The sequence below is a fragment of the Panthera tigris genome, chromosome C2, assembly GCF_018350195.1.
Source record: "Panthera tigris isolate Pti1 chromosome C2, P.tigris_Pti1_mat1.1, whole genome shotgun sequence".
Classification (NCBI taxonomy): domain Eukaryota; kingdom Metazoa; phylum Chordata; class Mammalia; order Carnivora; family Felidae; genus Panthera; species Panthera tigris.
The window spans coordinates 121,537,731-121,561,407 of NC_056668.1; the positions used below are offsets into that span (position 1 = coordinate 121,537,731).

At 42.5% G+C, this 23,677-nt stretch overlaps 1 long non-coding RNA gene across 1 annotated transcript in view; it reads left to right on the forward strand.

The window, feature by feature from the left end:
* Nucleotides 1-23,677, forward strand: part of LOC122241986 — a 127,783-nt gene that overhangs the window by 34,908 nt on the left and 69,198 nt on the right. The gene's annotated exons all lie outside the window — the stretch shown is intronic.

Here is a 23,677-nt window from a genome sequence, read left to right on the forward strand (position 1 = left end):
TATAGAGCAGTTAGGAAATTTGCCCAAGTCACATAACTAGTCATTAGTTGGTTCTGGGTTCAAGTTCAGAATTGTCAGATTTCAGAGCCCATGTTCAAAATTAATATGTATGTTTCTCAACATAAAAAGCTAGTGGAAAGCAGAGAGGAGGCCTGAGGACATTTGTTCTTTCATTCATTTATTCATTCATTCAAGTGTGGTGCCTGCAGGGGTGTGAAGGACAAGGGTCTGGCCTCAGGAAGGTCATGGTCGTAAAGGGCTGGGTATAGGGAACATGGTGAGTGCTTTAGTAGAGATCCTTATAAAGTGTGGAGGTAACACCGAGAAGGCAGAGCTAATGGTATCTAAGAAAGGTGCTATCAGAGAAGAGGTGAAATTCTGTTGTATCGTGCAGACATGCTTCTTTAGGTCTTAACTTGGCATTTGATGAGAACTGTTTTAATGTTTATTTATTTTTGAGAGAGACAGAGACAGAATGTGAGTGGGTTAGGGGCAGAGAGAGAGGGAGACACAGAATTGGAAGCAGGCTCCAGGCTCCGAGCTGTCAGCACAGAGCCTGATGCAGGGCTCAAACTCACGAGCCGTGAGATCATGACCTGAGCTGAAGTCGGACGCTCAACCGACTGAGCCGCCCAGGTGCCCTGATGAGCACTGTTTTAGATATGCAACTGATACCACTTCACCAACATTACATAAATAATAAACAAATATTTTTGAAAGTCTACTTGATACTAAGTCCTGTGCTAGGCATTTTTATAGACAGAGCTTAGCTTCCTGACAACCATCTCAGTTGGATACTCTAATCTCTATTATACAGATAGAGAAACCAAGACCAGAGTGGTTGTGATTTGTTGAAAGTGGGAAGTTTTTATTTATGCAAGAAATTCAGTTATCAATTTATTCATTCAATAAGTGTTGGTTGAGCACCTACTCTGTGTCAGGCAATGTGGTTGGTTGCTGAATAACAACGGTTAACCTGCCTCCATATATATTTTTGGAAAACAGTGCATCCTTTGAAATGAAGTTTCCAGTGGAAGTAATTGGGGAACACCTTAGGATCTACAACTGAGATTGTTGTCTGCAGGCCTGTTCCCAGACTCAGTGAGAGGTAGCTTCAGTCAAAACTAATATAACATGGCATATTAATTATGCATCTATTAAAAAACAAAAAAGCCTTCCAGTGCAGCTCCACTGAGCACACTGCTGTGCCCTGGGTCTGCAGGGAGCACTGCAGGGAACTGAGCAGAGAAAAGCAACATGGAGGACTCCAAAGGGTGACTGAGGAGACTATTCATGCACATGCCTGAGGCACACTCTGGGGTGGGGGTGCTATGAAGGGAGGTTGGAGTGTCTGCAGCTTTGTATGGGAGAGAAATCTGAGCTGAGAAATGCAATTTTGTGGTCTGATACTAATTTAACTCTTTGTTTTTTTTTTTTTTTTACAAAGGTCAGTGTTAGGGAGAGCAGGTTTCCAGGAGGGTGAAGAGCAGGCCTGCCATGTTGATTCAGACCGTGGTTCCAGAGTTGTGCAATTACATTCTGTGACCCTGGGGTGACTCTCGGTGGGTGTGATGTAGAATGTACTCTGGCCTGGGGGTAACAGGATGAAAGCACTGGACATCAGGAAGGCTCCAAGATAGCTTCAATGTTCTCTAAGACCAACTTCTTCCCCTTATTGCTTTGAGAAGGCCTGATCCTGGGAGGCACACTATTCATAGTAACAAGTGATAGTTTCTTTTTCAGCTTAAGGTTGTTCATCACAAGCAACAGAAACAGATCTTGTCTAGTATAATCAATTCATTGAGAATCTCAATTCATTAAAGTGTAAACATGAAATGTTTTATTTCATCCACCTGTACTTGTGATTCTCCAGCTTTAATGTGCTTGTGAATCACCATGTTACAGTGCAGATTCTGGTTCAACTAGTTTGGGTTAGGGGCAGAAATTCTGCTTTTCTAACAAGCCAGGGTTGCTGATGTATGGACCACACTTAAAGTGGCAAGTGCCCCTTTTCCCTTTATGGATCTGTAAACATGATCTTTTGTCCTATTCTAACACTTTCTAGCACTCACAGGTTCTATTCATTCTAGAAGTCAAAGCTTAATTCCTATGTATTATTTTAAAAACTTTGGTCTCAGTCTTTTTGTACAGATTCTTCTCTTTCTCCAGTGGAGGTTAGAGCTGTGGCCCTGCCTTTTTAGACTGAGTAGGGGGTGTGTGATTTGGTCCTAAGATTATCCCCCTACCTCCAAATGTATTTCATCAGGGGTTTCAGGGCAGGAAAGAGATTTGGGGAGCTGAAGTCTCCCTCCTTAGCCTCCTCCATGTCTGCCATGGTTAATGTCACATGCACAACTCTGCTTCAGGCTGGCTTCAGCTATTGCTGAGGCCTTTATTGGTTGTCTCCATGACAGTGCTGTGTGCTGTTTTAGGGCAGTGCCCACCATGGCCCCTTCATCTTTTGGCAGCCTGTCAGAGGGGTAGGCTTCCTCCCTTTGGCTCCTGGTGGTATCTCCCAGTGATCCTTTTGCCAGGCTGGGCATCCTCTCACATGGCCCTGGAACCATGTCTGTCCTATTTCTGTCCTGTTTCTGTAGAACTAGCCTCTGTGTCTGGTGCTGGGTCCCGGCTGTGGGGATGGTTAGGGGAGTGGCCATTCTTACTTCTTTCAGTCATGTGGACACCCCTTTGGGAGGATATGTGCTTGGGTCCTGGCCTCAGGCCAGCAAGCATCCCTCTGCAGCCTTCCAGGACTAGGAAGAAAATGGGCTGAGGCTCCTCATAGAGTTGTCTCCAGCTGTCCCAGTTCCTCGATGGAAGCCAGTTTCTTACCTCTTGCTTCTGGGAAACCCCACCCTCAGAATTCAGTCAACATGTCTGGCTTAATGCTCATTCATGTTGCTCTTTGATGCTTGCCCTCCCATGTGAACCGATCTCATGAGAAGAGAGGAAGGAAGAGGTAAGTGTCACAACACAATCTTTGCTGTGCTGGTGCTAATAGCTTCCTCTTGCAGATGTCCTACCTCTTTCTGGCCCAAATGGGCTGAGTATTTGGACATAAATCTCTCCTTAGTCTAATTCAATGCATGGCAACAAGTAGCTATGTTCCTGGCAACTGGGGACAGAGGCCTGGCTGCTGGGCAGGGAAACTCACTGAGGGAAGTGTTTTTGACATCCTCATGTGTTTTGGGTTGTCAGCTGTGCTCCTTCTGCAGGATCTGGCATCATGCTTGTCACCATGGTCCCTCAACAGGAAACTCTCAGACAATCATCTGGAGAGACTGCAAACTCGAGTCATTAAAAAGCAGACAGATCTTTGTATTTGTGAAAGCTCACGATTAATATTTCATGGAGAAAGGATTAATAAAACATCATGCAATTAGCTGCTTCCCTTCAGCAATCACATCTCATTAAAGGTGATAGGAGGCAACCGACAGGACTCCTTAGCAAGCAGCTGGCCTGGGCCCTGACTTGCAGAACAGGCCTGCTGGTTTAGGGGGGCAGCAACCCCAGTTCCACCTTGTCTGCAGAAGAGTCTTCTCTGGTAAATGATGTGCTAAATGGGATTGGCTCTCAGCAGGGCATATCTTTCGGCAACCACATCTTTATCTGTATCCACAGAATTCTCCCTTCACTTACTCATTTATTGTCTTGTATATGCCAGGTACTGTGCTTGATGATGGGAAAGAAGAAGCAGTGGCCTATAACTTCTGGAGGTCCTGCTGGTCAAAGACTTGTGCTTTTCCCTGCAAAGTCTTTCCTGTCTGGCACTGCCTCACCCTGCCTGCTGCTGTGCTTTCCTCCAAATTCTCCCCAGAATACACCAACAGGCTTGTCCCACACTTTGTGCCTTTGCTTTCCTCCTGTAGCAGGCCCTCTCCCGGGCTTCCTTCCATGGATCCCAAAGCTGTACAAAGACTACCCTCTCTTGTCCCCACTTCATGAAGAACAATACAGAAGGGAAGTGATGGGGCCATTAAACCCCCCTTTCAATGCCTCCTTCATCCCGGGCTAAGAAGAATCACATGGACCTAGTTCTTCTTGACTAAGCCTTTCTGTTTCCTCTTCTGTCATGTTTTCTTTTCTCAGGAGTAGAATGATTAGAAGGAAAAAAAAAGGTTTGAATGTGAATCTCAGTTCCTGGGGGCGGGGGCTAGCAGGTGGCTTCATCTCTCCAAGCCTCAGGTTTCCGCCCTGTGAAAAGGAAACAGCATCCACTGCATGATATGGCACAAGGATTCAGGAAATACACTTTATAAAAGGGAGGCTGTGATTGTTCAAAATTTGGGCTGTGCTGTGTAGGCATTTGATGCCAGAGAGGCTGGGGTGAGTGGCCAGCTCTGCCAGCTCCCAGGAGACAGGTTTGTTCTCCTGATGCAGGCTACCAGCACTTTTCTGAATGGCATATTGCCACCTTTAAGTGATGGCTCTGCGTGGTGTAAATGTCTGCTTCCAGCATGATGATGTCCCTGTGCAAGGCTGTGGCCTTGGTCTGGGACCAGCATGTTCACATAGTCCTGAGGCCCCAGAGACGGGAGCTGACAGTGCCTTCTGATTTCCATCAGACTGCATTACCTTCCATCCTCCTGAGAAGGCTGTGATCATGACGAAGCCCAATTAGACATGTGGGATAAAAGAGCATCAGGCTGGAATGTCACGCCTGGTAGCCTGACAGTCCATTCATGTGCCAGGACACCTTCTCCAAACCCATCAGACTGGAAGAAAGAAAACAGGGCCTTGGTGACAGCATCTTCAGAGTCAAAGTGATAGAGTAGGGGATGCTCTTATCAGCTTTATTTGATGAACCCCACACAAGGCATTTTGGATTACTCTAAAATGCATGGCTTAAGAAATTGAATTATCTGGATGATTGCTTCTATTCACTAGCCTACTTCACCTCTGTCAGCCAGAGAGACAGAGAGAGAGAGGAAACAGAGACAAAGATATCAGAAGGTTGATTTGATTTGGATGGGACCATGGTGGTCTTATATGAAGATGGAGAGTTAGGGCCATATGTCCCCACCCCAGCCCAGTGCAGTTGGGGTCATCTGACAGTTTTAATCAAAGACATGATGAAGTCAGGTAAGTTTGTTAAGTAGGGTCGTTGTAGTGGATACTGTTGGTACCCTGCACAAATATTTTTCATGTTGGTGCCTTTGAACTTACCTGAGGAATCAGGATCAAGCTTAGACCAATATCGTTGCATAGTTCCTTTGTTTTCCCTATCCTGCTTTCCTCACCTCCCTTCTTTGAGAGTACTCCCCCAATAAGTCACTTGAATAAGAGTCCCCACATTAGGCTCTAGGAAACCTGACTTAAGGTAGTCATTGTGCACAGCATTTGAGGACTTAGGGCTGGGGACATGGGATAATGGGCTCTGCAGTGGATACAGTCATTACCAGGGGAAGTGGTAATGCAAAAGCAAGGAAGAGAGAGGTGATAGAGACATCAGGATGGAAGATCCACCAGGACCCCATATCTGCCTGGGTAGGAGCGTGACGAAGGAAGTCAACATGACTGAATTAAGTCAGGGTGAGTGAGGGCACATGTGGTGATGCCACTGGTTACTGGGAGGGAGGAATTTTCACTCTGTCCTTTTCTGTCTCTGGCTCACTTCTGTTCTCCCTGGGCTCCTGCTCCGGAGTGTTACATATGCTACAATAGATGAACTTGTATTGACACACCCTTATCACCCAAAGCATGTAATTTACATTAGGGTTCACTCCCAGTGGTACATTCTCTGGGTTTGGACAAATGTATAATGACATGTATCCACCGTGACACAGCATCATACAGAGTAGTTTTGCTATCCTAAAAATCCTTCGTCCTCCTATTCATCTCTTCCTCCTTCTGAATTCTTGGCAGCCACTGATCTTTTTATTGTTTCCACAAATCTTTCTTTTCCAGAATGTCATATAGCTGTAATCATACAGTATGTAGCCATTTAAGATAGGCTTTTTCCACTTAGTAAGAAGCATTTATGGTTCCTCTGTATCTTCCTGGCTTGATAACTCATTCCTTATAGCACCAAATAATATTCCATTTTCTGGATGTGCCAGTTTATTTATCCCTTCACCTGCTAAAGGACATCTTGGTTGCTTCCAAATTTTGGCAAATATGAATAAAGCTGCTATAAACATCTATGAGCAGGTTTTGTGTGGACATGTTTTCAGTTCCTCTGGATAAATACCAAGGAGTGCAATTGCTGAATCATATGGTAAGAGTATGTTTCATTTTGTAAGAAACTGCCGGATTGGCAGAGGCATCACAATTAGAGAAGACCAACTCATAGCCAAAATATATACCCAGTCTAGTGAGCACATACTGCTGCCCACTCGATGAAGTGGGTGCAATGTAATCAACTTGCCCCTGGGTGGTCAGCCAGCCCCTTCAGAGACTTGTGCCATGCTAGGGGCTCAGGGTTGGGCTCTGCTTTTGGCAAGTTAGATCTTTGGTAGTAGCAATAGCTATGTCAGCCTTGGTGAGAGGGAGTCCATGTTGTTGGGCCTGTTTAGAGTTGCCATCCTTGCCAACATGCCCAGTTTGTACATCTGTTGAGCTAACACTGGGGTGATGTGGATAACTCTTTAAGTGTTGGCTTCCTTCCACAGAACATTTCATCTTGTCCATGTTATAAGGTCTCCTCTGCAGTGGATATTCTTTGGTGAGCATTCACATGGATCATAATATATATCTTTCCATTCTGTGCCCATTCATAGGGAGAGGTTTGTTCCCATATGTTTCACAAAATTTAGTACGTTTTTGGTCATTATTTCTTCACATATTTTTTTTTTTCTGGACCAAACTCTTTCTCTTCTAATTCTGGCACTCTGATGTCACAAATATTAGACCTTTTAGTACTGTCTCCTAGGTTCCTGAGGCTGTATTCATTTTCTTAAGGTATTGTATTTGTTTTGTTGTTTAGATCAGATAATTTCAACTGATCCGTTTTTAAGTTTGTTGACTCTTTCTCTTGTCATCTCCACTCTGCTCTGGAGCTCATTCAGTGTAACTTTTAATTTTCACATAGTCATATTAGGTTTTTTAGTTCTAAAATTTACATTTTAAAAATAGTTTTTATTTTTCTGCTAAGAATGTCTACCTTTCCATTTCATTTCAAGAGCGTTTACCTTTATGTCATGGAGCATGTTTATAATAGTTATTTTAAAATATTTGTCTGATGACTCCAACATCTGGATCATCTCAGAGTTGACATCTGTTAGTTGCATTTTCTGTTGAGAAGTGGTCACATTGTCCCAATTGTTTGTATGTTGGGTACTTTTTAATTGTATTTTGGATATTTGAAACACTACATTGTGAACCTTTGAGTCCTTTCAAGTTCTCTGTAGCATATTGAGTTCATTGTTTTAGCAAGCAATCAGTCTGATTGAGTGCAAACTGCAAGTTCTCTCTTGCCATCTGTGGGCAGTGGTTCCAATGTTAATCTGGTTTTCACAACTGTTGTTAAGCTGCTTTGGGTCTGTTCCATGCATGCGCCTGTCTGGAACATGGGCAGTAGATGATACTGAAGTTCAGATTTCAGTCTTTGCTATGTGTTTTGATTTGATCTTTGTGCATGCACAGCTCAGAGGTGACCCTTGGACTTGTGACAGAATAAAGGGATCCCCTTCCTCAGCACTCTCTTCTCTAAGATTTCCTCCATACTATTTTAGCCCCCAGGGGCCCTTTTCCATGTCCTCTGCTCTGGTTTTCTCTCCATGTTTTAGGACCCCTGTCTACTGCAAAGTCCTGCAGTGGGACCACCCTTCAGTCAAAGTCAGAAGATAAAAGAGGAAAAAACTAGGAACCTCATCCTTTGATGTGGATCACTCTTTAAGTGTTGGCTCCCTTACTTAATCTACTTACTTTTGTCAACTTTTCAGAGTCTGCAAGTAGTTGCTTTTTTGTATTTTGTCTGAATTTTTAGCTGTGCCCAGTGGGAGAGAGTGTTGAGGTAGTAGACCTAATTCATTTGGGTTGGCACTTGAATTTCCAGACAACTGTGATTTTAGAGATGTTGCCAGGGCATTGGACTGTGCTGCTGCCTGAGAGTTGAGTGCCCTTATTTGTGCTTCTGCTAGTGAACAGAACATGCTGGTAAGTGGGACCCTGAATAGAGTGTGCCACACAGAAATAGGGGGGGTCTGATTTCTACAAAAAAGACTAGAAGTGAATTCCTTGATCATTTATAAACAGATTTATATTTGTTTTTGGAACATGCTTTATGTGTCATTTGCTACCATATATGTGACAAGAATGAGATTTTTGCTTAAATCATGACATCTGCTGAGGTGTAGTTTGTGGTTGCAGTAGCCAAAGGCTATTGTTGGTGTTATATGAGCTCTTTAGTTGACTTCCCGAATGGGACCTGAAAATCCTGATGTGGCCAAATATGATTTTTCCTTCACATAAGAAAAGACAGTATTAATAATTTTAGACTCTTGTCCGTAGGTAAGGTAGGCCAAAGCTGTTGTACCCTAGCTCGGAATGTTTGCTATACATCCAAACTGGGGGAGGGAGAACATCATTCTTGTTCTCCTGTTTAAAGCTCCTTTGCTCCAAAGTAATAAATTAAAGAGAAATGTCTTCCTCTGACTCCCAAGTAAAGCAAAAGAGAGTTGCAACTGGAGTTTGCCTTGAACCCACAGTTTTTGCGCAGAGGAAGTAATACAAAGGGTCATGACATTCAAGTCCACCTTTTCCTGAAAAAATTTGCTTGGGCTTATGGGGCTTCAACTGTAGGTTGTAGGTAACCCCTTTGTTAGTGCCTTCTGTCACTGAGGGAGAAATGTTGAATCTGGGGTCAAGGACTTTCAGATCAGAGAATATTCTGCTGTTTAAGGAAATGGTTAGGCAGGATGCAGGTTATAGCAAGATATTGCTTGGATTTTGCATTTGACAGAATTAAAAGGCATGTGATACCCTTTGGCCAGTTTCTGTCACCTACGGTTTTGAAAACCTTCATTTTTTCCTAATTAAAAATAATTGAAGCACCACTTAGTCCAGGGAGAGGGGTAGCCCCAGGGTTGGTGGACCCTAAAGCATTAGACATATCTAACCCTCACAAACTTTTCAGTCTCTCCCTGGGGTTCCTCCAAGGCAACACTTTCTTTTGGTAACCCTTCTCACTGAGGCCTCAAGTTTGAAGAAGAGCCATAATGAGTGTTTGGAGGAGGAAGTTAAGAAAAGCTGCATTTGAGCCTTTTTTTCTGAGTAAGGAGTTCAGTAATTTCAGTAATTAGGGTCCCCAGACAGCCTGATTCAAGCCATTTGGCAAAATCTCACCTATGATAGCCAGTGTCCAACCAGGGGCCAGTACTGGGAGGGGCCGCTTGCAGTGGTGATCTTGGGTAGAAAGAACCAGAGACCAGTGTCTGAGTCAGAGGCAGAATCAACACCAAGACTATGGTATAGGGGAAAGGATGTAAAAGGGGTCTGAATGGACGATGAGGAGTCATGCTGGATGTAAAAGAAACAGAACTGGTTCTGGAACAAAGTGAAATGGTCATGGGTGGTTGCTGGTCAGCATTGGTGCATGTGAGGTTTACGTTTGTTGGATAGGGTACTGATGAAGAGAGGCTTTTGAGGTGGAACTAAGGCTACAAGATCCAATCAGACACTATTAAAGGGGTCTCTTGGTGTTTATTTCCCTTTCTCTTTGTCACAGTTGTGGCTATAGAGTTAGTTGTAAACAAAAACATTTTCAATTTGTTCTTCTTTTCCTTTTATAGGATAAGTATTATTTTACAATATTTTATTATAAAAATACAATGTGCTAAATGGTTAAAAAACCTCAACAACTTGGAAAGCACAAAAAAGAATTGAGAGGAAAACAGAAATGCACCAGTAATCATACCCACCTAGAGATAACTTATTAAAATTTTGGTGAATTTCCTTCCCGGCATTTTGGTTGTAGATAGACAGTTTTTGACTTTGTATTTTCTTTTTTCTTTTTTTTTTTTTTCAACGTTTTTTTATTTTTGGGACAGAGAGAGACAGAGCATGAACGGGGGAGGGGCAGAGAGAGAGAGGGAGACACAGAATCGGAAACAGGCTCCAGGCTCCGAGCCATCAGCCCAGAGCCTGACGCGGGGCTCGAACTCACGGACCGTGAGATCGTGACCTGGCTGAAGTCGGACGCTTAACCGACTGTGCCACCCAGGCGCCCCGACTTTGTATTTTCAACCAGGTGAGCTGACCAGGTAAGCCATGTCAGCTAGGTGAATCACATCAGCCAGGTGAACTACCATCCAAAGCAAGGACCTCAAGCTGGGCTGTTATTGGAGAAAACTTCAGACACATTTGCCCTCCACAGGTGTACCTGCTAGTGGTCCGGCATTATTTTGTCTGTATCTTTGGCGTGTTTCATCATGTGGAGCATCTGATACCACTTGGATACAAGACATGGCAAAGTAAAGCCCAGAATGTTCCAGTCAAAGTAATAGCTCTGCTTCTCATGCAAGTTTAAGGAGGCCCATTTTCAAGTCAATGTCATTACAGTCACTCAGTGGGGGAGCATAATATTCTGAGCGTCTTCTGCACTAAGACCTTATTATGGTGATGGGTGTAAAGAAATATCCATGAGACGTGCACATCAGAGGATAACGAGAACCCCAAACCATGACATGTCCAATGAACTGTTTAATTGGAAAGGATTTTATCGGAGACGGCAGCCGCCCTCCTGACTCTCCAACTATGATGGGAAGTTATGGAGTGTTGATCATCATCAACGCTGCCCACAAAATGGCAGAATGAAATCATATAAATGCAAATTATGCTATAATTAAAGAGGAAAGAGGCAAGAAGCAAAAATATTTAGCTGAGCATGGACTTCAGCGTCCTCTGTTGCCTTTGAGAGTCCAGCAGGCTCTGAGGGTTTGCCTTGAAATCATCCTCTTGCACTGTTGACAGGGTCAGGAAGTTAATGAGAAAGGAGCTGCAGGGATGGTTTTGAGGGAGCTGGGACACCACCATTTCAGACTGACCATCGCTCGGGGGTGTCAGATTGATGGGAATCTGACCTCTCATACATGGGGTAAAGCAAGTGCCCTGTTTACTGTCTCTTCACTGCTGTTTATTATCATTTTTCAGGGACCAAACACTGGGGTGTGATGGAAAAGGAAGAAAGAATGGGTATTCTTTACATGGGGAGGCAGTGCTAAGGCTTTCCATTGTCTGTAATGACATCTATTTTTTAATTCAGTTTTTTTGAATAGTTGTAAAATTCAGTTATAAAATAATATTAAAGACAAACAAGTGAAACTTTCCTTTTCCACTGTCAGCCCCTGCCCAATCTGCGCATGTTCCAATTTCAACCAGAGGAACGAACCACTGTTATTAGATTTCTGGGTGTCCTTCCAGAGTGTCTTTGTGCTTATATAAGCAAACTTTAATATACATTCTAATTTCTCTGCATTTTTATATGAATATTAACATACTCTATTCTGTACCTTGATTTTTTCATTTAATATATCATGGAGCCCTTCCCATAGCACTATGTTGAAGGCATCTTTATCCTTTTCTATAGCAGCTTAGTACTTCATGGAGGTACCACATTTTATTGATCCCCTATTCATAGACATTTACTTTATTTTCAATATTTTGTTACTATAAGCAAGTGCCGTTGGCCACTCCCCACCCCCAGGTCCTGAGCTTTAGGAGGACTGTGTCCAAGCCCTTACTCATAACACATAATAAATTCTCTAATACATAGTGGGTGCTCAGTAAATGTGAATGAAATTCAGTTAAATTGAACACCATAGAATCCCATATAGACAGGCATGGTGAACATAGCCACAGTGAGTGCAGTGCCCATGTGGGGTGACTTTAGTAGGACTGTTTAGACCTTCATTCCCTCTCACACTCAACTCCAGATCTTTTCAGACTCTCTGGATCATACTCAAAACCCCTTTATTCCTTTCATCCCTTTATCCCTTTCATCCTGACTCTCCCTTATTAAAGAGCAAAAAAGCTTTGCTCTGGTGTTTGCCATCACTCACCTTTCAGTGGGGGTTTCAGAACTCCCTTCTCTTGGCCACATCACTTATTCTGCCCATTTAGAAAGCTAAAGGACAGACCAAGCTACAACCAAGTCAGGTCATAACTGGCTGTCATTCAGGCTGCCAGGTGGTCACTTACCTGGATGCTTGAGTGCCTCAGAGTAGAGACTCAAAGAGTAGAGTAGAGGCTCAAATCCCAGCTCTGCCACTTGCTAGTGTGTATCGTTGGGCAAGTCACTTACTTTCTGTGTCTCCATGTCTTCACCTGTAAAATACTTACACGTACACCTACTTCATAGGGTTGTTGAAGGGATCAGTGAGCTAACATGTGATGTTCTTAGAACAGTGCCTGGTATGGAGTAAATACTGTGTGAGGGTTTGCTGTTACTGCTGTTGGTCCTGAGGTGGGCAGCAGAGCGGGTAGCTGCTCTCTGCTCTGAGTCGTTACCAGCACTCATCTTAAAGTCGGAGGGGTTGGCACTCTCCTTATTGCTTTTTTGGGGCAGGAATTTTGTGCAGGTGGTAATATTAAATTGACATGTTTCCACTTCCTTTAACAGTAGAGAAAGGGGGATGGATGGCTTGCACTAACTATGCCAACATTACATGTTCCTTTCCTGTGTTGAAATTGCCTTGTCTCCTGGGAATGAGTACATAGATCTTTGATGAGTTTTGCTTAAGGGCAGTAAAAATTAGCCATAGCCTGTTAATTCTATCAATTTCAAGTTAGAGGGAAAAATGATGCCATGGTGAAAGCATAGGGTCCCATAGAGGGATTTGATTGAGGGTTTCCTGTAACTGTGATTTTCTCAGGAAAGGGGGTGAGAGATAGGGCCTAGCTTGGGATGGGGAGGAGGAGTGGTGAGGCACGGTCCACCAATTTCACATAACGCTGACTGTGAGAGAGAAAAAGAGATGTAAAAGATGTATGGCTTGTTCTCATGAGGGTTCTTGTATTTGCAGTGTGTGAAGCAGCAAGAGATAGGCAGTGGTCATGTGAAACCAAGTCAGTGGCCCTGCAGGCCTGGGCCTCATCTATGTCTCTGCCAGATTTCTGGCTACTTAACTACATGTGTTCCCTGAACATAGGTCTCCTGAACATAGAAGCATATGTCTATGGCTCTGTACCTTTGCCTGTGCTGTGAATTTGACCTGGAATGCCTTTATTGCCTTTACAGAATAAGTTCTGTATTTCTTTTGAGATTCAGCTGAGGCACTGCTTCTTTTGAGAATTCCTCCCTGTGAGCCGACAGTCCCGCCTCTGTGCTCTCAGAATGCCCACGCTTATCTCTATAAATGGAATGAAAACATTTTGCAGAATTAATTATACATGTACCCGTCTGGTTTTCCATGAACTGTCATGCAGCACCCATTGTTTAAACAGAGGAGAGGGCTGTCCTTAGTGGGAGTGTTACAGGTACATATGGGTAGAGCTTATGCTTTGGAGTGCTTATTCGAAAGTGCTTTCCAGACTTTCTAATAAGAGTCACCTGGGGTCCTTGCTAAAATACAGACTCCTAGGTCCCACCAGAAAGATGATTCAGTGGGTCTGGAATGAGGCATGGGGATCTGTATTTTTACTTTGGGCCCAAGGGATTCTTAAACTCTGGTAATCTGGGGAACATTTGCAGAGTAGTTAAGAGATTAGGCTCTGGTCAGACTTGGGTTTGATTCTAGACTCTTTCACTTATTTGTTATGGGACATTGGGCAAATTACTTTGTCTGTCTAAATGGCATTCTGCTCAATGGCTAAGCAGGGATTATAATAGCACATACCTCAAAGGATGGTTGTAAGTTGAAGTGAGAAAATGGATGAGGAATAATGAGTACAGCTCCTGACACATAACACGTTTGACAAATAGCAATGTGTGATTGCTCAGAGGGATGTGAAGGGGTAGACATTACTATATTTATTCTCATTTTGCAGATGAGAAAACTGATGCACAGACAGGCTAAGAAGCTAACCAAGGTCACCCGACCAGTAGGTGGCAGAGCTAGGTTTAACATCTAAGCAGTTTCTGCTGCAGTGGCCCAAGACAGGCTTGGGACCATAGCATTGGGAGGGAATGGAGTAAGGTTGGGATACATGCCTTGCATGTGTATCAAATGAATTTCCTATGATGAGGTAGGAGTCTGAAACTGAATCCTTTCTTAAAAAATATTTATTTTGAGAGAGAGAGAGAGAGAGAGAGCGAGCATGTGCACACTAGCGGGGAAGAGAGAGAGGGAGATAGAGAATCCTAAGCAGGCTCCATGCCATTAGCACAGAGCTCAATGTGGGGCTTGATCTAATGAACCATGATATCATGACCTGAGCTGAAATCAAGAGTCAGAAGCTTAACCAACTGAGCCACCCAGGTGCTTTGAAACTGGATCATAATAGATTAGAGGATTTTCCTCAAAGACTGAAAGGGATAAACTTAGAATGGGGAGAAGTCTTCATGGAATGGAAGAAATTCGAGGAACCCATTATTTCAAGCCGGTAACAGAAATAATCTTAAAAGAAGTAAAATTCCAGTATAACAGACCCCTGAGAGGTCACTGAGGGTGAGTGCTGGGCTGAGGCATTGGCATCACTGGGGATGACCAAACTTCTTTGGGCACAAACTTCCCCATCATGACTCCAGCCTTATGGTTTCAGGGGTTATATCCTCTTCCTCTACACATGAATGATGATGTCTCGGGACACTCTCTTAAGACAAATTCCAGAAAGTTTTCCATGGTAAGGGGAGTGGGAAAACAAAAGATAAGGAGGAATGTACATATAACATTTTGGAGCAAAAATGAACAGGAGGGAGATTTTTGTTTCTGATTGGATTAATGAAGGTGAAAAAGACCTTCACTATCACTGTTAAAGAAATCACTGGATAAACCACAGAATGATTCATATTTTTAAAGCCATCAAAAAGCTTTGGGTACAAAGAAATTTAAAAGAACTAAGCCCAGAAAGATCAGTCCTAGGTGAGTAAAGGATAGAGGAGACATTCATACCTAGGGTCATTTGCTGAGGTTAGGGGTATTATGGGCAAAGGAGTAAGACTGCTAGATAAATAGAGTCTTTGCTAGGATGAGGGAAAATAGCCAAACTTTTGGCAAATCTATGGTTGACATTTGGATTTGGATATGGAAAAGTCTTAAATGTGAAGACAATTGCCCAGTAATTCTCTGACATAGAAATTCTATGGAGTAAACAGAGGCTGGGGCACGGCTGGAAAGCAGAGAGATCTTGGGTGATTTTACAGTCTTACAGTGTTCAAATATTGTGATCTTGAAGTCATGATCTCTCCATCTTGTGGTTTTGAGCTTTCCTGGCCCTGAGATTCTGAGGTCCCATAGTGTCATACTGTGTGTGCTCTCCCACAGTCTTGTGATTTCACAGCACTGAGTCTAGTAGCCTTGTGGTGGTTTAGGGAGAGACCTGAATTTAACGTCAAAGTATTTGAAGACAGATGAGAACTAAGCCTAATCAAAGCTGCAATCAAATGTTCACCCTGAACAAATAGCACACTTTCTGATGAGATAAATGGACCTTGGTTGTCCTAGAAGTTGGAGCCTAGGATCAAAAGCAAAGAGTTATTTTCATAGACTGTTGGTGTTTCAATTCCAAAGTCCTGCTAGAGGGAGTAAAGTTGCAGTGTTACCTCAAACTAGATCAACTACTAATGAGCTCAAACTGGTCAGACCATTAGATCAGACCTCCTAGCTGCTTAACAAAAGCACACATTTAATATGCTTTAGATCCTACTGTTACTTTAGAAACAATACCTGGCATATAATAAAAAAATTATAAGAAATATGAAGAAGCAGGAGAATGGGAACCATAGACAATAGAAAAATCAGTCAATAGAGACAGATCAAAAATGACTCAGATATCAGAATTAGCAAATGGGAACTTCAAAATAACTATGATAAATAGTTAAAGAAATTATAGCAAAAGATGGATATTATGGGTAAAGGGATGGGAGGATTTCAGAGATGTAAAAATAAAAAAGAACCAAGTGGAAATGTTAAAATTATATGTATTATATATATTATTAACATATATTATTAATAGATAATATATAATATTAGCATATTAATATTATATATATATATATATATATATATATATATATATATATATATGACATTTAACTAAAAGGAACAGTTGATTGGCACACAGCTGAAGAAAGGGCCAATGAATATGAAGACATATCAATAAGAGCATCTTAACAGAAGCAGAGTGTAAAAGGGTGGAAAAAATTTTTAACAGAAACACAGTGACCTGTGGGATAAGCAGCAGGTGGTCTAAAATATATGTAACTGTAGTTCCAGAATGAAAGACAGAATGGGGCAGAAACATTTTTTTGAAGAGATAGTGACTGAAAATTTGTTAAAGTTGATGAAAACAAGCAGTCTCAAATCCAGGAGGCTCATCAAGCTCTAGGCAAGATAAATATAAGGCAAATCATGCCTAGACACATCATTGTCAAATTTCTAAATAACAAAAATAAAGAAAAAACACCTTAAAAGTGTCTAGGGAAAGAAGATTCAGTATATATGGGGTAACAATAATCCAAACTTCCACTGACTTGCCTTCAGAAAACAATGGAGGCCAGAAGACAGTGGAACAAATCTTAAAGTGTCTAGGAAAAAATATCCTTCAAGAATGGAGGCGAGGGGCACCTTGGTGGCTCAGTTGGTTAAGTATCCAACTCTTGCTTTTGGCTCAGGTCATGGTCTCATGGTTTGTGAGATTGAGTCCCATGTTGGGCTCTGTGCTGACAGCATGGAGCCTGCTTGGGATTCTCATTTTCTCTACCTCTGTCTCTCTGTCTCTCTGTCTCTCTCTCTCTGCCCCTGCCTCTCTCTCCCTCTCTCTCTCTCAAAATAAATAAATAAAAATTAAAAAAAATACTTCATAAAAAATAAAACATATGTAGAAGCGAAATGTACAACAGTGATGGTGTAAGGGTAGAAGGGAGTATAAAGACAATTACACTTTGCAAATTTTTTATTATGAAGGAAGTGGTGTAATATTACTTACAGGCAGAATATGATAAGGATGCATATTTTAATTATGAGAGCAACTGTAAAACATAAACAAAATGAGTTATAGCTAGATAGTCCATGGAAAACACAGAATATAGAACTAAAAAATGCTTGATTAACCCAAACGAAAGGAAGAACAAAGGGAGAGAGAACAGAATAGATAAGTGGAAAGAATTATATTAGATGTAAATGGACTAAACATTCTGTTCAAAAGACAGAGATTCTCAGACTGGATAGGAAAGCAAGACACAAACCTATGCTGTTTAAAAGATACACACTTCAGCTACAAAGACACAAGCAGGTGGAAGTAAAAGGAAGAAAGATATGTGCACTGCAAACACTAAGCTTATGAAAACTGATGTGGGTATATAATATCATATAAGGAGCATTTCCATAGATAAAAGGGTCATTTCATAGTGAGGGGCTATGTTTTTGTTTAAACATATCTACAAAGGACTGTGAACTTAGTCAGGTTGGTAAGCTATTTGCCTAAATCAGCTGTTTTGTGTTTGGATTCTGTATTTTTATTTTTTATTTTATTTTGTATCTCCCTTTCAGCTCTCATCTATCTCCTTCCTCTCTAACATCATGCATTTGCCATAAAGTACTTTTTCCATTTTTATTTCTTAAAAAACTTATTTGCAAAAGTAAAATAAGTTTTGAAGAATTGCCCATAGTTTCACCCTCCTAACAATACATCTGCTTTCTTCTTATGTGTCATTCTGTGGTCCTGGTTCATCTGCATATACAGTTTTTATAGCTGAGGTTACAGCATGGATATAATTTTGTGTTCTGGTTGTTTTCTCATATCAGTGAAACACCTTGTTTATGTTGTATGTAATTATAGCAAAGTTTCTCAACCTTGGTATTGACATTTTGCCTCAGATCATTATTTGTTGTGAGGAGCTGTCCTGCACTCTACAGGATTCTTAGCAACACTCCTGGCCTCTACTAACTAGATTCCAGCAGGCCCCAAACCCCAAGTTGTGACAATCAAAAATGTCTCCAGATGTTGCCAAATGTTTTCTGGAAGGCAAAATTATTCCTGGTTTAGATCCACTGAGTTTTGGAAAACATTTTTATTTGCATCCTAACATTATAACATTTAGTTGAAGACTCATACTTTGCCAGATTAGTTCTTATTACAGGACATTTATATTATTTCCAACATTTTGCCATTCTGAATTGCACCTCAAGAATTGTGCTTATAGCCATTACTTTCTTCTAGACTATTTATTTCTATTAGGGTAAATTCCTGGGAGTAGAATGTATGGGTTCAAGGGCATTTGACCACATTCCTCTGGGACCTTTGAGGAGAAGAGTGATCCTCAGAGTGATCGAAAACTAGGGCTTTCCATGGTTTAATTCCCTGAATTAGTCCCTTGACAATATAAATCACCCAAATCATTTAGGACCCATCTATGTCATTGAGAAAAGTGGTAGGTGACTTATCCATTTTGGTGCTGGGTCGACAAATTAGTTATCTGAGCTATAAATTACAGCAATGATCCATAAATCAGATCCGTATTATATAAATCAAAAGACACGGACTTACGATGGGAATTTAAGAATACTAATTTATAAAACACATTATGATAGATTGGGCCATGCAATAAAGGAAAACTGTGGCACATCCATCAATGCCTCCTCACCTGAGGAGATATTAGATGCCCCGACTGGCAGGGAGGGTGCCAGGAAGTAATTTAAAGTTGACAGACTGCACAGAAGAGGAATGTGGAAAAATGTTAGTAGTTCCTGCAAAACAAAGAGATTGTTGATGTACATTTCAACTTTCAAGAAACTTCTAAAGTGTAGTTTTCCTTTTCTGCATTTTTTTCCCCCCTCCAGAGTGTCTGGTGGAATTGGGTTTGAGTGTTGAAACATGGGTTTGGAGTATAGCCAAGCTTTTTCCTGTCTCTGTGTGTGCTGCTTTTTTTCAACCTGGAATTCCCTCTGATTCTCTCTCTTCTCCACTACTTTATATTCTTCCTCTAGTTCCCAGTTTGAGTGTCCCTTCCTCAGGGACAACTACTCTGACACCCCTGGTGGGATCAGGCCATCCCATAATGGGTTCCATGGCTCCCAGTTCTCCTCATTGCTTATGTCTCCATTCCCATTCATTGTTCCTGTGCACCATCACCGTCGCTCACTAGGGCATATGCTCCAGAAGGAAAACAACAGTGTCCATCTTGTCCTCTGCTGTATCTCCAGCCCCTAGCACATTGCTGCAGCATACACATGCTACTGTTTCTGCAGTAAATGAATGGGCAGGAGAAGGAGGGTCCCACATCTGGGGGCTGGGAGATGCTGTCTCTGGCAAATGCTGGGTCAGTGATGCTTAGGGCAGTAGTTTCTAAACTTCCTCAGCTGTTTTCTGAGAACTTATTAAAGATTCTAACAAAACGAATGTTTAGGAGGTAGATGAGTTTGAGAAAGTCCCATATTTCATTCCCCTCTAGGAGAGTAGAGATGTATAGCATCATGGTAGAGGCTCTGCAGGGTCTTCTAACTTAAAATGTTACATATTGTTTGGCCGAGGTCAGGGTGTCCAAATTGGGGCTGGAGGAGACTTTCTGGGTTGTGAGTGCTACTGAGTCTGGTCACCACCCTCTTATCAACACAGATTTCTCAGGCCCTTCATAGGTTCCCCATGCTGGACAAGGTGAGGCTAGAGACTAGGCTACACAATCCTTTCCCACCAAGATAGCATATCTTGTTGGGAAAACTCATACTTAACTGGAGTCTCAGATAGTCTGAACTCTTGGGGACACAAAACAAAAATTATTTTTTTCCAGTCACAGCCTTCAAACATGCTCTGTTGTATTCCCACCTCTTGATAACAGTTCTGCAGACTCCATAATTTGATAGTCCCTTTAACTATAGGAAGGGTCATTTTGATGATCAAGACTGACATGCAGGTGGCACAAGTCCCTTTCAGCGTCTTTCTCACCCAAAGCTTCTCCCACCCCCAGTTCAGCTGTGGTCTATGACTCAGGCCTCAGTTCTTCTTGGGTGGGTAGGAGAACAGAGAATTCAAGAAAAGGGCCAGGGGTGCCTCAGTGGTTCAGTCGGTTGACGTCTGACTTAGTCTCAGGTCATGATCTCGTGATTTATGAGTCTGAGCCCTGCGTAGGGCTCTGTGCTGACAGCTCAGAGCCTGAAGCCTGTTTCAGATTCTGTGTTTCCCTCTCTCTGGCCCTCCACCCCTCAAAAATAAATAGAAACATTTTTTAAAAGAAGAAAGAAAATGTCCAAAGTCTACTTGCTTAATGGGCTCTGCTATTATTCCTGCTTGGCTGTAGATGGTCTCCAGGGACATGCTAGCTCTCTTAGAGGTAAATGTGTGGGCTTTTCAGAAGCCCCTCAGGAGGGGGCTTCTCACTGCCTAGGTCCAGAAACTCTGGATAAAGTTCTCCAGGTGACACCTAGGAGAATGTTGCCCCTCTCTCCCAGGGTCCAGGCAGCTCTCAGCCAGTCTTCCCAAAAAATGTTCTCTCCACATTCTGTGCCAAGCAGCCTTGTGGCAGGGATCTGGCTGGAGAGGGGTGGCCAGGTTCCCTTTTGGCAGCATCCCTTCTTTCTGAGTGGTGCCCCAAGAGCCCTTTTCATCTGGCCTGGGTTGGACCAGAATATCCCTCCTCTTCACAGCCATCTCCCCCAATAACACCCCCCTTAGTGGTGGGGTCAAGGTTACAGGACCACTAGATTGTTTCTTAACAAACACCTTGGTGCTTTCTTCATAATTGGGGACACTTAACACCAAAGACCCTCAGCCATGGGGCTGTGATTCTGAGCTAAGCAGGAAAATCTCATTCAACCTTCTGTTCATGTGGAGATGAATGGGCAGCATCAGAACACACATAGTAATGGACTTGGCTGGGGGTGTCCACTGTGCTCAAGGGGCGTTCAGAGATAGGATAGGACAACAGATCTGGCAGTCGAAAGAGGTTTCCTGCAGGAGTTGAGGCCTGACCTAAGCTTTCAGGGAATTTTTTTTTTAACTTAAAAATTGCTGAGGTGCCTGGGTGGCTCAGTTGGTTAAGTGTCTGACTTTGACTCAGGTCATGATTTCACTGTTTATGAGTTGGAGCCTTACATTGGGCTCTGCACTGACAGTGTGGAACCTGCTTGGGATTCTTTCTCTCTCCCTCTCTTTCAAAATAAATAAATAAACTTTAAAAAATTGCATTATAAAAGTTACATATGCTTCTTATAAAAAAAAAAAACAGTAAAATAAAACTCCCTTCTTTCCAATATCACTCCCCCAGGATAACCTCTTATAACAGCTCTGTATCCTTCTAGGCTAAATGTATATATAAACAAAAACATCCAAACTACAAACAAAGCAGATTTTTCCCCCCAAATCATCCCATGTATTGGCTTGAAGGATTTTGAACAATTATTCATCAAGTATTTGTGTGTGTCTGTGGCTTGGTGTGATGCTGTACTAGTCACTTAAGGTGGGGAAATAAGGCTCGCTGGCCTGGACTAGAGAAATAGGGCTGCTGTATGGTTGGGCAGGCTCTGCTTGCTCCAAGAGCACCCTGCCTGTCTCCTGTTGCCCAAGCACATGCCCTGGCTGTGTGCATCCAGGGAAGGAGGCCTGAAGGAGGGATGCCTTTTGGTAATTACAACAAAGGCACTGGCCTCCCGAGAAAGTTCCAGCTTACTAGAGGAGCCAGAGAAGGGAATAGACTACTCTAATCCTGAAGTGAGGCTGGAGGGTAATCCAAGGTTATATGGACAAAGAGATAGAACTCAACATCAAAGGAGCATGACTGTGGGGCCAGGACCTCTGGGAACTCAGATAAACATCTGGCTCCTGCCTCTGGGAGCTGACACCTGAGATAATTGTAAACAAATGACCAAATGGACAGGGAGGATGTGCTGGAGTGTGCGACACAGCTGGTATTTTAGATTTTGTGTACTGTCTGTGGACATGCTTGGTCAGGCTTTCTGATTATCAGTGTCATTCCTCTGATCAAAACGCTTCCCTGGTCTGTCTCTGGTCACCTTCAGGAGAAAGAAAACCTAACTTTTGTAGGACACAAAAAGGAGAGCCCTTTGAGATCTGACCACTGCCCATCACTGCAGCCCCATTTCCTGGCCCTTGGGTGCTCCAGGAACCTCCACATACATGGAGCCTCTCAGAGCCCTGAAAGCATGGTGGCCTCAGTGCTCTGCAGTCTCTTGGCCTGGATGCCTTCTTGTGCCCTCCTGCTGACTTGCCCCCACTGCAACCCCCCCCCCCCCATCCAGCTGACTCTTACATGGTTTCTGACCGTGGTGATGATGCCCATGAGGTTTGGGGATTTCCTCCCAAAGACCACCTTTCATCTTTCTTTTAGTTTAAATGAATTGGGAGCAGCCCAGCTGGTGACATACTTTCTCCTACTCTTTCATTCATTCCTAAAACATCATAGGCAGACAGAAAGGAGAAAGGAGGTTCATGTTACCCAATGTGGATCTCAGAGAGGGAAGACATATTGAGCCTTTGTACAAATTAAACTTTACATGCAGTGACAAACCATTACATGCTCTGCTGAGGTAGAAAATGACATTTTTCTTTAAGCTCCGTTATGTTTGAAAGTTATTTGAATAATAGTATACTTGTATATCCAAATCAATTCCTTGTTAGAATTACTCTATACTTTTGAAACATAGTCTTTCAGGACACACATATTTAATCTTGGTGGAATATCATTCCATTTGTTGACACCATTCAGCTTCGGTGTTCGGTTGTAGCCAGAATTAGCATGACTGAGCTCCTAATTGTGTTTTGTGAATCAAAGCCTAGAAAAAAACTCAAAAATTTGCCTCAAAAAGAAAATAGGCTTCTTATATATGGTGTCTTCTGGGTACCCTGGAAATCCTGAGATTTTGCTTCAATCGGCTGAACTGTTTAGGCCATTTGTGCCAGTGTTCGCTATGAATGATGGATGCATTTTCCTTCCTGGGCATGGAGGAAGGTGGATGATGAAAAATGGTGACCCCGCTGCTTGCAAGGGACCCTTCCATCTGTTCTTTTTGCTCCCTTTTCCTGCTGTGAAATTCATCAGGTGTGCACTGTTGTAAAGGCTGCTACAACCCAAACAGTAAAAACCTAGTAAGCCAGACCACGGGGAGCTACCTACTTGCATCCAATTGTGTTAACTTCTACTAACATGCTTTTTTTTTTTTTTTTTTTGCCTTGCTCTTGGCTTCCTTTGATGGATGATGTAAGAAACGGGTGGGTGAAATCCTCTAGGGTATTTATCGTAGCTTGTTGGTGAGGATATTGTCCACTAAATCAGTGGACCTTGTTTGAAGAGCCACATGAAAAATTTAAGGCTTGAGTACAAGAAAGGCATTGTTTCATCTAGAAAACTACTGTGCTTTATTTTTTGTGGACAGATTCAATTTTGTAATTGATTGTCTTGCTTTGGCTGCCAGGAAACTCAGAGACATATTTGCAGTTCATTTTTTTTTTTTTTACCAGTGTTTGACCCTGTGAACCCCATATTTATGTATGCTGTCCTCTATTCATCTTTCTGTTGTATTTACACTTCTTGTTTCATGATTTTATCTGATATATGTGTATAGTCATATCCCTAGCTCTAGCTCCTTCTATTAAGCACACAGAAGGAGTAGCACCCAATAGGGTGCTG